An 11,828-nucleotide genomic window follows, 5' to 3' on the forward strand; every position below is an offset into this window, starting at 1 on the left:
GGATCCTCCTCTTCTGAGCTATATTCATTTATTGTTGTTGTTGTTGTTATTGTTTTTCCTGAAAATCCACCTGAGCTATTTTAGTCCCTATAATTTCTGGCCATGGTGGTCTGAACACTGATGGTGGTGAGGTTCTGTCACTGTAGGACCAGTCCAAGTCTTCACTGTCAAAGATGACCATTCCTCTGAGATAGATGAGATCACACTAAATCAAGTGCTTCCCCTGGAGGCTTTCAGGGTCATGGAGATCATTGCTGTATCTGTTGCTGGAGCATTATGAAAGGAAAATTATTTCTGAAAGAGTTCATGTTGAAATACATGTACAATCAGGTATTAGTTCATTGGATTGGACATTATAATGAACCACTGACTGGTTTTTCACAGAGAGGTCTAATGAGAGAGCAAAATAATTGAGATATGGAGTCATCGTTTTCCTTTTCAATAAGCCTGATGGTAAAACGGTTGCAGTGTTATTGATAGATGCTCAGGGAACCTTTGACAGTCAATTTGAAAGATTCATCCACAGTATTTGCCCTCAGCAAAATGATCAGCTTCATACAGGTATATAACCAATTCTAAAATGTCTAAGAGAATGATCTTCAGAATCTCCAGCTTTTTGATGAGTATGGCTGGGAAATATTCCTGACGGGGGAATATTCCTGAAGCCATTTCAAGGCCTGATATTATTTCTTTGAGAACTAAAGTTCCCCGCATGAATTTGGGGAAGCTGATGGTGGCACCAGATTTTTGGAAAACTTCCTCAAGTTTTCAGAGAACCAACATGAATAACTACAGAATGTTTGAAAACACATCTACTCTGTTTGAAAACATACTGTTTTCTGCTACCTCATCTTGGTTTAATAGCTACCAATCCATACTTTGATAGAAAATTTAAAGAAATAGATGATGAATTCATCAAAACTTGAAAACACAGATTTCTTGTATGCCTTAGTCCTGAGAGCCTAGATTTTAAAGAAATCAAAGGATGGAAAGATCCAACATGGTGGAGAGGTAGGGAGACCCAAAGTTCCCTTGTCCCCCAAACACAGCAGTGTTGAGGCCAAAGGACTTTGAATTCCAACAGTCCAGGCTTCTGAGGGACAAAGACATCTCAAGGGACCCACGGGGACAACCTGGTGGGCCACAGGTACGTGATTTTGAACTGGGAGAGATAAAATGGGCTGCATAGACACAGAGGGGAGAGATCCCCTTCTACAGAGGGACAAAGGGAATAGAAAGAGAGGCTGAGGAAGGGCAGGATTGTGTCTGCACAAGAGAAAAACCTCCTACCGGACAGAGAAAGATCCAATCTCTAACTGTGGGGCTTCCTCCATGTTGGGTCCAGCTGCCCAGTTCACACACCTGGGGAAGAGATAAGCCAGCCCCGAGTTCAGTAACCAGTTCAGAGGCACAGTCTGCAGTGGGAAAAAGTGATCCCCTTCCTGGACTGCTGTGGGAAGAAGGTATATATCTGTTCAAAGGAAAAAGACTGCCTGCTCCTGCCAGCCGGATGCAAAATATCAGCCTTGTGGAGTGGCACTCCCCAGTACTGGGGCACACAGAATGGGATACTCTAAGACACTGGGGTTTAAACCCCACCCGATTGCCAGCGAGGTGCGAGAGTGGGTGGAGCAGGACAAACCACGCATGCAGCACTGTGAAATGGGATGGCTTTTCCCTGAAACCAGAAACCTGCAGTGGGATTCTTTAAGACATTGGGGTTCAATTCTTTAAGACATTGGGGGAGTCAGCAAAGTGGGACAAAATGCCTCATTTGTGGCCACAGCACTGTGAAGACAGCCTAAACAGAGTGGTTTGGGACACCTGGTCCATGGAAGGGAGACTGGGGTGTCGCCATTTTTCTCCCCATCACCAACAAGGTGGGGCCTCAGGGCACCAGACAGGAAGCCCCCAGTGGAGGTGGAACCTGCCTACACCAAACCACACCCCTCCACACCTGGTAAGAATGTGTTAATTGCAGGGGACAGCTCATCCAGACAGAAAATCAATAAAGAAACAGTGACCCTGAATGATACACTGGACCAGATGGACTTGACAGATATATTCAGAACTTTTTATCCTAAAACAACCAAATACACATTCTTCTCGAGTGCACATGGAACATTCTCCAAGATAGATCACATACTAGGTCACAAAACAGCTCTCAATAAATATAAAAGAATTGAGACCATACCATGCACATTTTCAGATCACAATGCTATGAAACTTGAAATCAACCAGAGCAAAGTTTATAAAACCTCCAAATGGATGGAGGTTGAAGAACATCCTACTGAAGAATGAATGGGTCAACCAGAAATTGAAGAATAAATTTAAAAATATATGGAAACAAATGAAAATGAAAACACAACAGTCCAAACCCTTTGGGATGCAGCAAAGCAGTCCTAAGAGGAAAATACATTGTAATCCAGGCCTATCTCAAGAAGCAAGAAAACTCCCAAATACAAAATCTAACAGCACACCTGAAGGAACTAGAAGCAGAGCAACACAGAAACCCCAAGGATAGCAGCAGAAGAAAAATAATGAAGATCAGAGCAGAAATAAACAATACAGAATACAAAAAAAGAGAGAAGGAAGGAAGGAAGGAAAGAAAGAAGAAAAACCAGAACAGATCAATGAAATTAAGAGCTGGTTTGTGAAAAAAATAAACAAATTGATAAACCACTTGACAGAGTTTTCAAAAAGAAAATAGAGAAGGCCCAACTGATAAAAATCACGAATGAAAATGGATTTACCACAATCAATCCCTCAGAGAATACTATGAAAAATTATATGCCAACAAAGTGGCCAACCTGGAAGAAATGGACAAATTGCTAGACACCCACACACTACCAAAACTCAAATAAGAAGAAATAGAAAATTTGAACAGACCCATAACTAGTCAAGAAATTCAATCAGTTATCAGAAATCTCCCAACAAATAAGAGTACTGGCCCAGATGGCTAACCTGGGGAATTCTACCAGACATTTAAAGCAGAGTTAATACCTACCCTTCTCAAGTTATTCCAAAAATATAAATGGAAGAAAAAATGCTGGACTCATTCTATGAAGCCAGCATTACCTTGATTCCAAACCAGACAGAGACCCCACAAAAAAAGGAGAATTACAGTATCCCTCATGAACATGGATGCAAAATTTCTCAACAAGATACCAGCAAATAACATTCAAAAGCATAGAAAAAGAATTATTCACCACGATCAAGTGGGATTCATTCTGGGCTACAGGGATAGTTCAATATTCACAAATAAGCCAATGTGATACATCACTTTCGTAAAAGAGACCATAAAAAACATATTATCCCATCAATAGATGCAGAAAAAGCATTTGACAAAACCCAGCATCCTTTCTTGGTAAAAACCCTCAAGAAAGTTGGGACAGAAGGAACATATCTAAACATCATAAAAACCATATATGAAAAGCCCACAGTTAATATCATCCTCAATGAAGAAAAACTAACAGCTTTCCCCCTGAGATCAGGAACACGACAGGGATGTCTACTCTCACCAGTGTTGTTTAACATAGGGTTGGAATTCCTAGCATTAGCAATTAGACAAAAAAAAGGAAATAAAAGGCATCAAAACTGGCAAAGAAGTCAAACTTTCACTTTTCACAGATGACATGATACTCTACATGACATGATACTCTACATGGAAAACCCAAAAGACTCCACCAAAAGGCTGCTAGAACTGATATTTGAATTCAGCAAAATTGCAGGGTGCAAAATCAACGTACAGAAATTTGTTGCATTTCTAAACACAAATAATGAAACAACAGAAAGAGAAATCAAGAAATTGATGACATTTACAATTACACCAAGAACCAAAAAGTACCTAGGAATAAACTTAACCAAATATGTAAAAGATCTGTATACTGAAAACTATAGAAAATTTATGAAGAAAATTGAAGACACAAAGAAATGGAAAAATATTCCATGCTCATGGATTAGAAGAATAAATATTGTTAAAATGTCGATACTACCCAAAGCAATCTACACATTCAATGCAATCCCAATCAAAATTGCAACAGCATTCTTCTCAAAGCTAGAATAAATGATCCTGAAATTTGTATGGAACCACAAAAGACCCTCAATAGCCAAAGTAATACCGAAAGAAAAAAACCAAAGCGGGAGGCATCACAATCCCAGACTTTAGCCTCTACTACAAAGCTGTAATCATCAAGATAGTATGGTACTGGCAGAAAAACAGACCCATTGACCAATGGAATAGAATAGAGACTCCAGAATTGGACCCACAAATGTATGGCCAACTAGTCTTTGACAAAATAGGAAAGAATATCCAATGGAAAAAAAGACAGTTTCTTTAGCAAATGGTTCTGGGAGAACTGGATAGCAACATGCAGAAGAATTAAACTAGACCACTTTCTTACACCATTCACAAAAATAAACTCAAAATGGATGAAAGACCTAAGTGTGAGACAGGAAGCCATCAAAACCCTAGAAGAGAAAGCAGGCAACAACCTCTTTGACCTCAGCTGCAGCAATTTCTTGCTTGACACATATCCAAAAGCAATGGAATTAAAAGCAAAAATGAACTGTTGGGACCTCATCAAGATGAAAATCTTCTGCACTGCAAGGGAAACAATCAACAAAAGTAAAAGGCAACTGACGGAACAGGAAAAGTTATTTGCAAATGACATATGAGATAAAGGGTTAGTATCCAGAATCTATAAAGAACTTCCTAAACTCAACACCTGAAAAACAAATAATCCAGTGAAGAAATGGGTGGAAGACATAAATAGACACTTTTCCAAAGAAGACATCCAGATGGCCAACAGGCACATGGAAAGATGCTCAACGTCACTCATCATCAGGGAAATACAAATCTAAACCACACTGAGACACCACCTCACACCAGTCAGAGTGGCTACAATGAACAAATCAGGAAACTACAGATGCTGGCGAGGATGTAGAGAAATGGGAACTCTCTTGCACTGTTAGTGGGAATGCAAACTGGTGCAGTTGCTCTGGAAAACCGCGTGGGGCTTCCTCAAAAAATTAAAAAAAAAACAGAATTAACCCTATAACCCAGCAACAGCACTACTAGGAATTTATCCAAAGGATACAACAGTGCTAATGTATAGGGGCACATGTACCTAATGTTTATAGCAGTGCTTTCAACAATGGCCAAATTATGGAAAGAGCCTAAATGTCCATCAACTGACAAGTGGATAAAGAAGATGCGGTTTATATATATATATATATATATATACAATGGAATACTACTTGGCAATGAGAAAGAATGTAATCTGGCCATTTGCAGCAACGTGGATGGAACTGGAAGGTATTACGCTGAGTGAAATAACTCAGTCAGAGAAAGAGAGATATCATATATTTTCACTCATATGTGGATCTTGAGAAATTTAACAAAAGACCATGGGGGAAAGAGAAAGGGGGGAAAAATGGTTACAAACAGAGACGGAGTGAGGCAAACCATAAGAGACTCTTAAATACAAAGAACAATTTGAGGGTTGATGGGGGACTGGGGGAGAGGGGAAAATGGGTGATGAGCATTGATGGGGGCAATTGTTGGGATAAACATTTGGAGTTTTATGCAAGCGATAAACCACAGAAATCTACCCCAAAAACCAAGAGAGCACACTTTACACACTGTGTGTTAGCAAATTTGACAATAAATTATATTTAAAAAAAAAGAAAGAAAATGTAAATAAAGGGAAAAAAAGTATTCAAAGGGAATAAAATCACTTTCCAAGGTCTGGCAGACTACTTCAAGGTTTATATAAAAATCTATCAAGGTGAAGAATTACCAAATCCCAAATCCATGTATAGGCCACAGCAGAAACTAACAATTTAGTGTCCATAGCAACTGGTAAAGGCACATACAACACAACAAGATTTGTGGTTACAAGAAACCATTTCTGGTCCCAACTGACTTGCAGACCAAATATCTGGAGCTTAAGGAAGAATTTGTAAAACTATATTGAAGGGTGAAAAACATGTATGAATAAGAATGTAGCTACTGTTATTAGCAGCAGTTAAGGAGTAAAACAGATAAACTCTACAGCCAGTATATCAAGCATAATAATAGCAAAAATATCTTCCATACAGCTCATACCACACCACCCTGTTTATTGGCATCTTTATCATATGAGCGATTGCTGGTTTAACTAGATTCCTTGGTTTGGACATTACAGCTCAACTATGCAATATGATAATGGAATTGACCCTTATCACCCTGTGCTCCAGGGCATATATTTGCTACTCTGGAGAATACCAACAGCTGGGTGCTGTAAGAGATCAGGTAGGTACACCCTTGTGGGACTTGGCCTTTTTACAAGCTTTATAGTATGGCAGCAACTGATAAAAAAATCTGTATCATCAATGTTTTCCTGCTCCAAAGTAAGATTCTACTAAACCACCAGCAAGGGAGAAAATTTAATTCAAATTTTTTAAAATGCAGATGTGTAACCATTTTTCAGTTCAATATTAAGTTTTTATATCTCTATGCAAACATTCAAATTGCTTTTATCAGAACAGAGTAAAACACCAAACACCTCTGAAGACTGCAAAATGTTACAGTTCTTTTACTTCAGTGTTTAATAAGCAGATGTATGTATACATGGTTGTATCATTTTGTTAGTATGTTATTTCCTGATTTTGTGTTCAAATAGGCTGTCATGACTTAAAGTATTTGTCAATCTACAACACTGGTACTTCTGTTCTCAAATTTACTAAATTCTATCACGGGGTTATAATTAAACCATATTTTTAAAGGTTGTGAAAGTTATTAAGTCTGTGTAGAAATTCATGTTTTTGCATATGGGTGATGAGTTGTTTCAGCACCATCCATTGAAAAGAAAATCCTTGCTCTATTGTCTTCTCTCTGTGCCTTGGTGAAAGATGAGTTGACTGTATTTACAGGGGTCTAATTCTGGGTCTCTATTCAGTTCCAGTGACCTATTTATTTTTTTTTTTTGCCAACATCACACTGTCTTGATTGCTATAACTTGTAGTAGGGAGTGTATCTGGGAATGATGACATCCATGAACATAGAATATCTATTTATTGAGTTATTCTTTGATAGGTTCCATTAGAGTTGTGTAGTTTTCCTTATATGTATGTATACATATTTTGTTAGATTTATACCTACTTGTTTCATTTTTGTACATTAATGTAAATTATATTGTGATTTTTTTTTATATTTCAAATACCACTTGTTCACTGCCACTATATAGGAACACAATTAACTTTTTTATATTAACCTAGCATCTTGCATCTGTGCTATAATCACTTATCAGCCCAAGAAGCTTTTTGTATATTTTTAAGATTTTCTACATAAATGATCATGTTATTTGCAAAGAAAAACAGCTTTATTTTCTTCTTTTAAATTCTGCATACATTTTGCTTGCTTTTCTTGTCTTACTACATTATCTGGGACTTCTAGTATAATACTGAAAAACAGTGGTGAGAAGGAACATCCATACCTTGTTACTTATGTTATTGGGAAACTTTCAAGTCTCTCAAAATTTAATATGATACTAGCTGCAAGTTTTTTTTTTTTAATCGATTTTTTCTTTATCAAGTTGAAGAAGTCCTCTTCTATTCCTAGTTTACTGAGAATTTTTAAGCATGAAGGAGTATTGGATTTTGTCAAAGGCTTTTTCTCCATCTAATGATATGATCATGTGATTTTTCTTCTTTAGACTGTGATGTGATGGATTACAATAATTTTCAATTGTTGAAAATTCATTGCACACCTGGGACAAATCCAAATGGTTGATCATGTAGAATTATTTTTATACATTTTTGGATACGATTTACCAGCATTTTATTGCAAATTTTTGCATCTATATTCATTAGAGATATTGTAGTTTTCTTGTAATGTCTTTGGTTTAGGTATTTGAGTAATGCTGTTCTTATAAAATGAGTTAGGAAGTATGCCCTCTGATTCTATCCTCTAAAAATATTATAGAAAATTCATATAATGTTTTTTTCTTAAATGTGTGGTAAAATTCACCAGGGAACCTATCCAGGATTCATGCTTTCTTTTTTGAAAGGTTATTAGTTGTTATTTTGTATTTTTAATAGATATAGGGCTATTCACACTATGTATTATTTTTTGTGTAAACTTTAGTGAATTCTATCTCTGAAGGAACTGGTCCTTCTCATAAGTCATTAAACTTGTGGCCATAGAGTTGGTCTCAGTATTCTCTTATTATATTTTTTTAATGTCCATCGAATATGCCGTGCTGCCTTCTCCTTCATCTCTGATACTTACAGCTTCTTTTCCTTTTCTTTTTTTCTTAATTTGCCTGGCTAGAGTCTCCTCAAATTTATTAATATTTTCAAAGACAGTGTTTGATATTGTTTTCTTTTCCTATTGATTTCTTGTTTTCAATTTCATTATTTTTTTGCTCTAGTTTTTACTACTTACTTGCTTCTGCCTATTTTGGATTTAATTTGCTCTTTTTTTTTTCCACTTTTGTAAGGTGGAAGGAAGTTCAGATTATTTATTTTAGATCTTTCTTGTTTTCTATTAGATACATTCAATGCTACAAATTTCCCTTTAAGCACTGCTTTTACTGTACCCCATAAATTCTGAAAATCTATGTTCATTTTCATTTAGTTCAAATTATTTAAAAATTGCTCTTATAATTTCTTCTTTGACCCATGTGTTACTTAGAAATGTGTTATTTAATCTTCACATATTTGGGGATTTTCCAGTTTTAATTCTGTTTTTTTATTTCTAGTTCAATTTCATTGTGGTCTGAGAGGAGACAGTCTGTGATTTCTATTCTTGCAAATTTGTTAAGATGTGTTCTACATTGGTCAATGTTCCATGTGCTGCTGAACTTTTGGGGTGACACAAACCAACCCATAATCATCCTCTTTGTGTCCACTTCCCCCAAACTGTAACTTTCCCATGTGCAAAATACATTTACCCCATTCCAACATCTTCCAAAGCATTAGCCTTTTCTCTTATTACCTCTAAACCTAAAATTTCACCTAAATATAGTTAACACAGAAAGTCCCAATCTCATCATCTAAAGCATCTAAATCATGTATAAGTGAGATGATGGATATCCTGGGGTAAAAGTCCTCTCCATCTCTGGACATTTAAAACAGAGAAAACAAATGATCAATTTTCAAAATGTAATGGTGGTCTAGACCTAAGAGTCACGTTCATATCCAAAAGGAACAAGTTTTAAGAAAAAAGAAAAAAGAAAAAAAAAAAAAAAGCTTACAGGTCCCAAGCAAGCCTAAAACCTATCACAGCAAATTCCATTAAATTTCAAGGCCTGAGAGTAATCCACTGTGGCTCTGTCTATTGGGCCCTATGAGGACAGTCCCACACACTCAGTCCTCCATGGCACTATCTCCGCCCTCTGAGCTCACAGCAGTATCCACCCCACTGTCTCAACCTTTCAAGGTCTCTCTGGCCTCTGAGCTACTCTGTAAGTCTTTCTTCACTTTTCTTGAAGGTTAACATGTATTTGCAGCTGAGGAGCTCTGTGTGGAATATTCCAGAAGTCCAGCATCTTCCTTCTTTCTTTTCCATCTCTGTCCTCTTCAGTCCAAGTGGAAGCATTTCTGCTGACCGTTGACTGGATCCCTGTCACGTACCCAATCCTTCTAGCAAAAGTGTAACCAGGAACACTTTTGTAGTTTTTCTCCAGAGCACACATTTGGATTTTTAAAATATGGATAGGCTGTAAACTTTCTAAATCATCAAGCTCCCTGCCACTTTATAACAAGGATCATGTTTACATCATTGTCTGAAATCATGTTTTTCATTTCATTTTGAGATCATACGAGTAGTACCTTTAATTCATATTTTTACCAACAGTTTCTTCAAGGCAAACTTAACTTTTTCTAGTGTGCACCTCAAAAACTCTTCTACTCTCTACCCATTACCCAATTCCAAAGCCACTTTCAATTTTTTTTTTTTTTTTTTTGTTATTTGTTACAGCAGTGTGCCATTTTCCAGTACCAAAATCTTTATTAGTCCCTAGGGCTGTTACAATAAACTAAGACATATTAGATGGCTTAAAACAACAGAAATTTATTCTCTCATCCCCCTGGGAGTTAGAAATCCCAAATCAAGAAGTTGGGAAGGCCACATCCTCTTCCCTAGCTTCTGCTGCTCGCAGTCCTTGCTGTTTTTTGGTTTACGGCTACATAATTTCAATTTTTTCCTCTGTTGTCATGTGGCAAACATTGCTTTGTATGTCTGGGTCTTCACACAGCAATCTCCTGTCTGTGTGCTTGTATCTATGTCTTTTCTTCGTTTTATAAGGTCACCACTTATATTGTATTAGAGACCACCCTAAAGACTTTGTCTTAATTTGATTATTATTATATTCACGGGTACTAAGGCTAGGACTTCAATATGTTCTTTGGTGGGGACACAATGCAAGCCAGAACATATGCATTTTATATTTCATTCTGGGAAATTAAATAAAAGAATGAAAGTTTCCAAGATTATTTTATTCAAAAATGTTTAAAAAACTATGTAAGACTGAATAAGAAAATATTAATTATATGAGAAAATAAAAATTCAGCCATTTTGCTTATTAATAAAAAGGCAAAAATCAACAGTATTAGCCAAATCAATCCAACAGCACACCTACACAATTTGCAATAGCATCTCAGGTATAGCACTAGGTTCTTAAGCTTAAGAGTTCCAGGGTAGCTTCTTTAGAGATTGTAGCTAAATTTTTGAAGTATTTGAATATCATTCTGGTGTCATTCCTGGAACCCCATCTTACACTTTTTTTCTGTATCCATTCAATGATTTTCTTGAAAGCACATAACTACTTGTACTAAACCATTTCTCTTTTAAATACATAAATGAGGTATGCTTGGCTGGGTCAGTTGATAGAGCACGTGACTCTCAATCTCAAGATTGTGATTCCAAGCCCCCAAGTGGATGTGAAGCCTACTTAAAAAAATAAAAAAATTAATAAAATACATAAATGTATTTCCATTTCCTGCATTAGAATCTGATTGAAACCACTCGATAACGATGACGTTGTTAGATGGTGAGGGCAGAGGAATCTCATGGATTCCTCTTGTATACAAATAGGGTCATTCTGGAGAGGCATTCCTCAATCCCTAGTCAAATTCAGTATATAAACATCACATTCCAACTACATCAGGTCCTGAGTTTATAAGCTAAATACATGCTCACACAAGTCTACAAGACAATGTTGGCAGAAATTTGATGCAATGATACTGGTGATGGTGTAAAACTACAATCAAAATGAAAATCTATTACTGAGGAAGTGATTAAGAGGAGATACATGCTTATATTAGAGAATTGCACAACATTAAGAAGAAATGAACTGAGTATGTCTGTACCAATATAGATGTCTCATGGAAACATACTGTTAAGTCCAAAAGTAAGAAATGGAATATGATCAACAGTACATTTATGCACATGTAAAACCAGAAAACAAATGTTATGAAACATGTATTCAAAAAACAGGTATCTATCAAATGCATTAAAAACTTTGCTTTCCTTTATTAGGGTAGAGATAAGAGAAAGTGAGTTATAAGGATAAAACCGAATGAAGTGATAGTTTTATTTATCTATCACATAGAAGTAAGCTTACATGTACTCAGTAGTACATTAATTTCACCCCTCTATGCCTGCAATCAAATGAACAGAATTCAACATACCTAACACAGAGCAGTTACACACTAACACTTAGTTGTAGTATATATTATGAATGTCTCCACAGAATTGATGGCACTCTCCCCCACTGTATAAGCTCTGTGAAAGAAGATTCAAAATGAAGTAAGCATTGCTAAGAGAGTCACTCAAAATAGAG

General features: G+C 36.5%; 1 pseudogene; it reads left to right on the plus strand.

Annotated features, from left to right (window-relative positions):
- Positions 1 to 1,765: 1,765 nt before the first annotated feature.
- On the plus strand, positions 1,766 to 6,433 carry LOC131508596 (atlastin-1-like; annotated as a pseudogene).
- Positions 6,434 to 11,828: the final 5,395 nt, after the last annotated feature.

This window comes from Neofelis nebulosa, chromosome 4 (genome assembly GCF_028018385.1).
Source record: "Neofelis nebulosa isolate mNeoNeb1 chromosome 4, mNeoNeb1.pri, whole genome shotgun sequence".
Taxonomy (NCBI): Eukaryota; Metazoa; Chordata; class Mammalia; order Carnivora; family Felidae; genus Neofelis; species Neofelis nebulosa.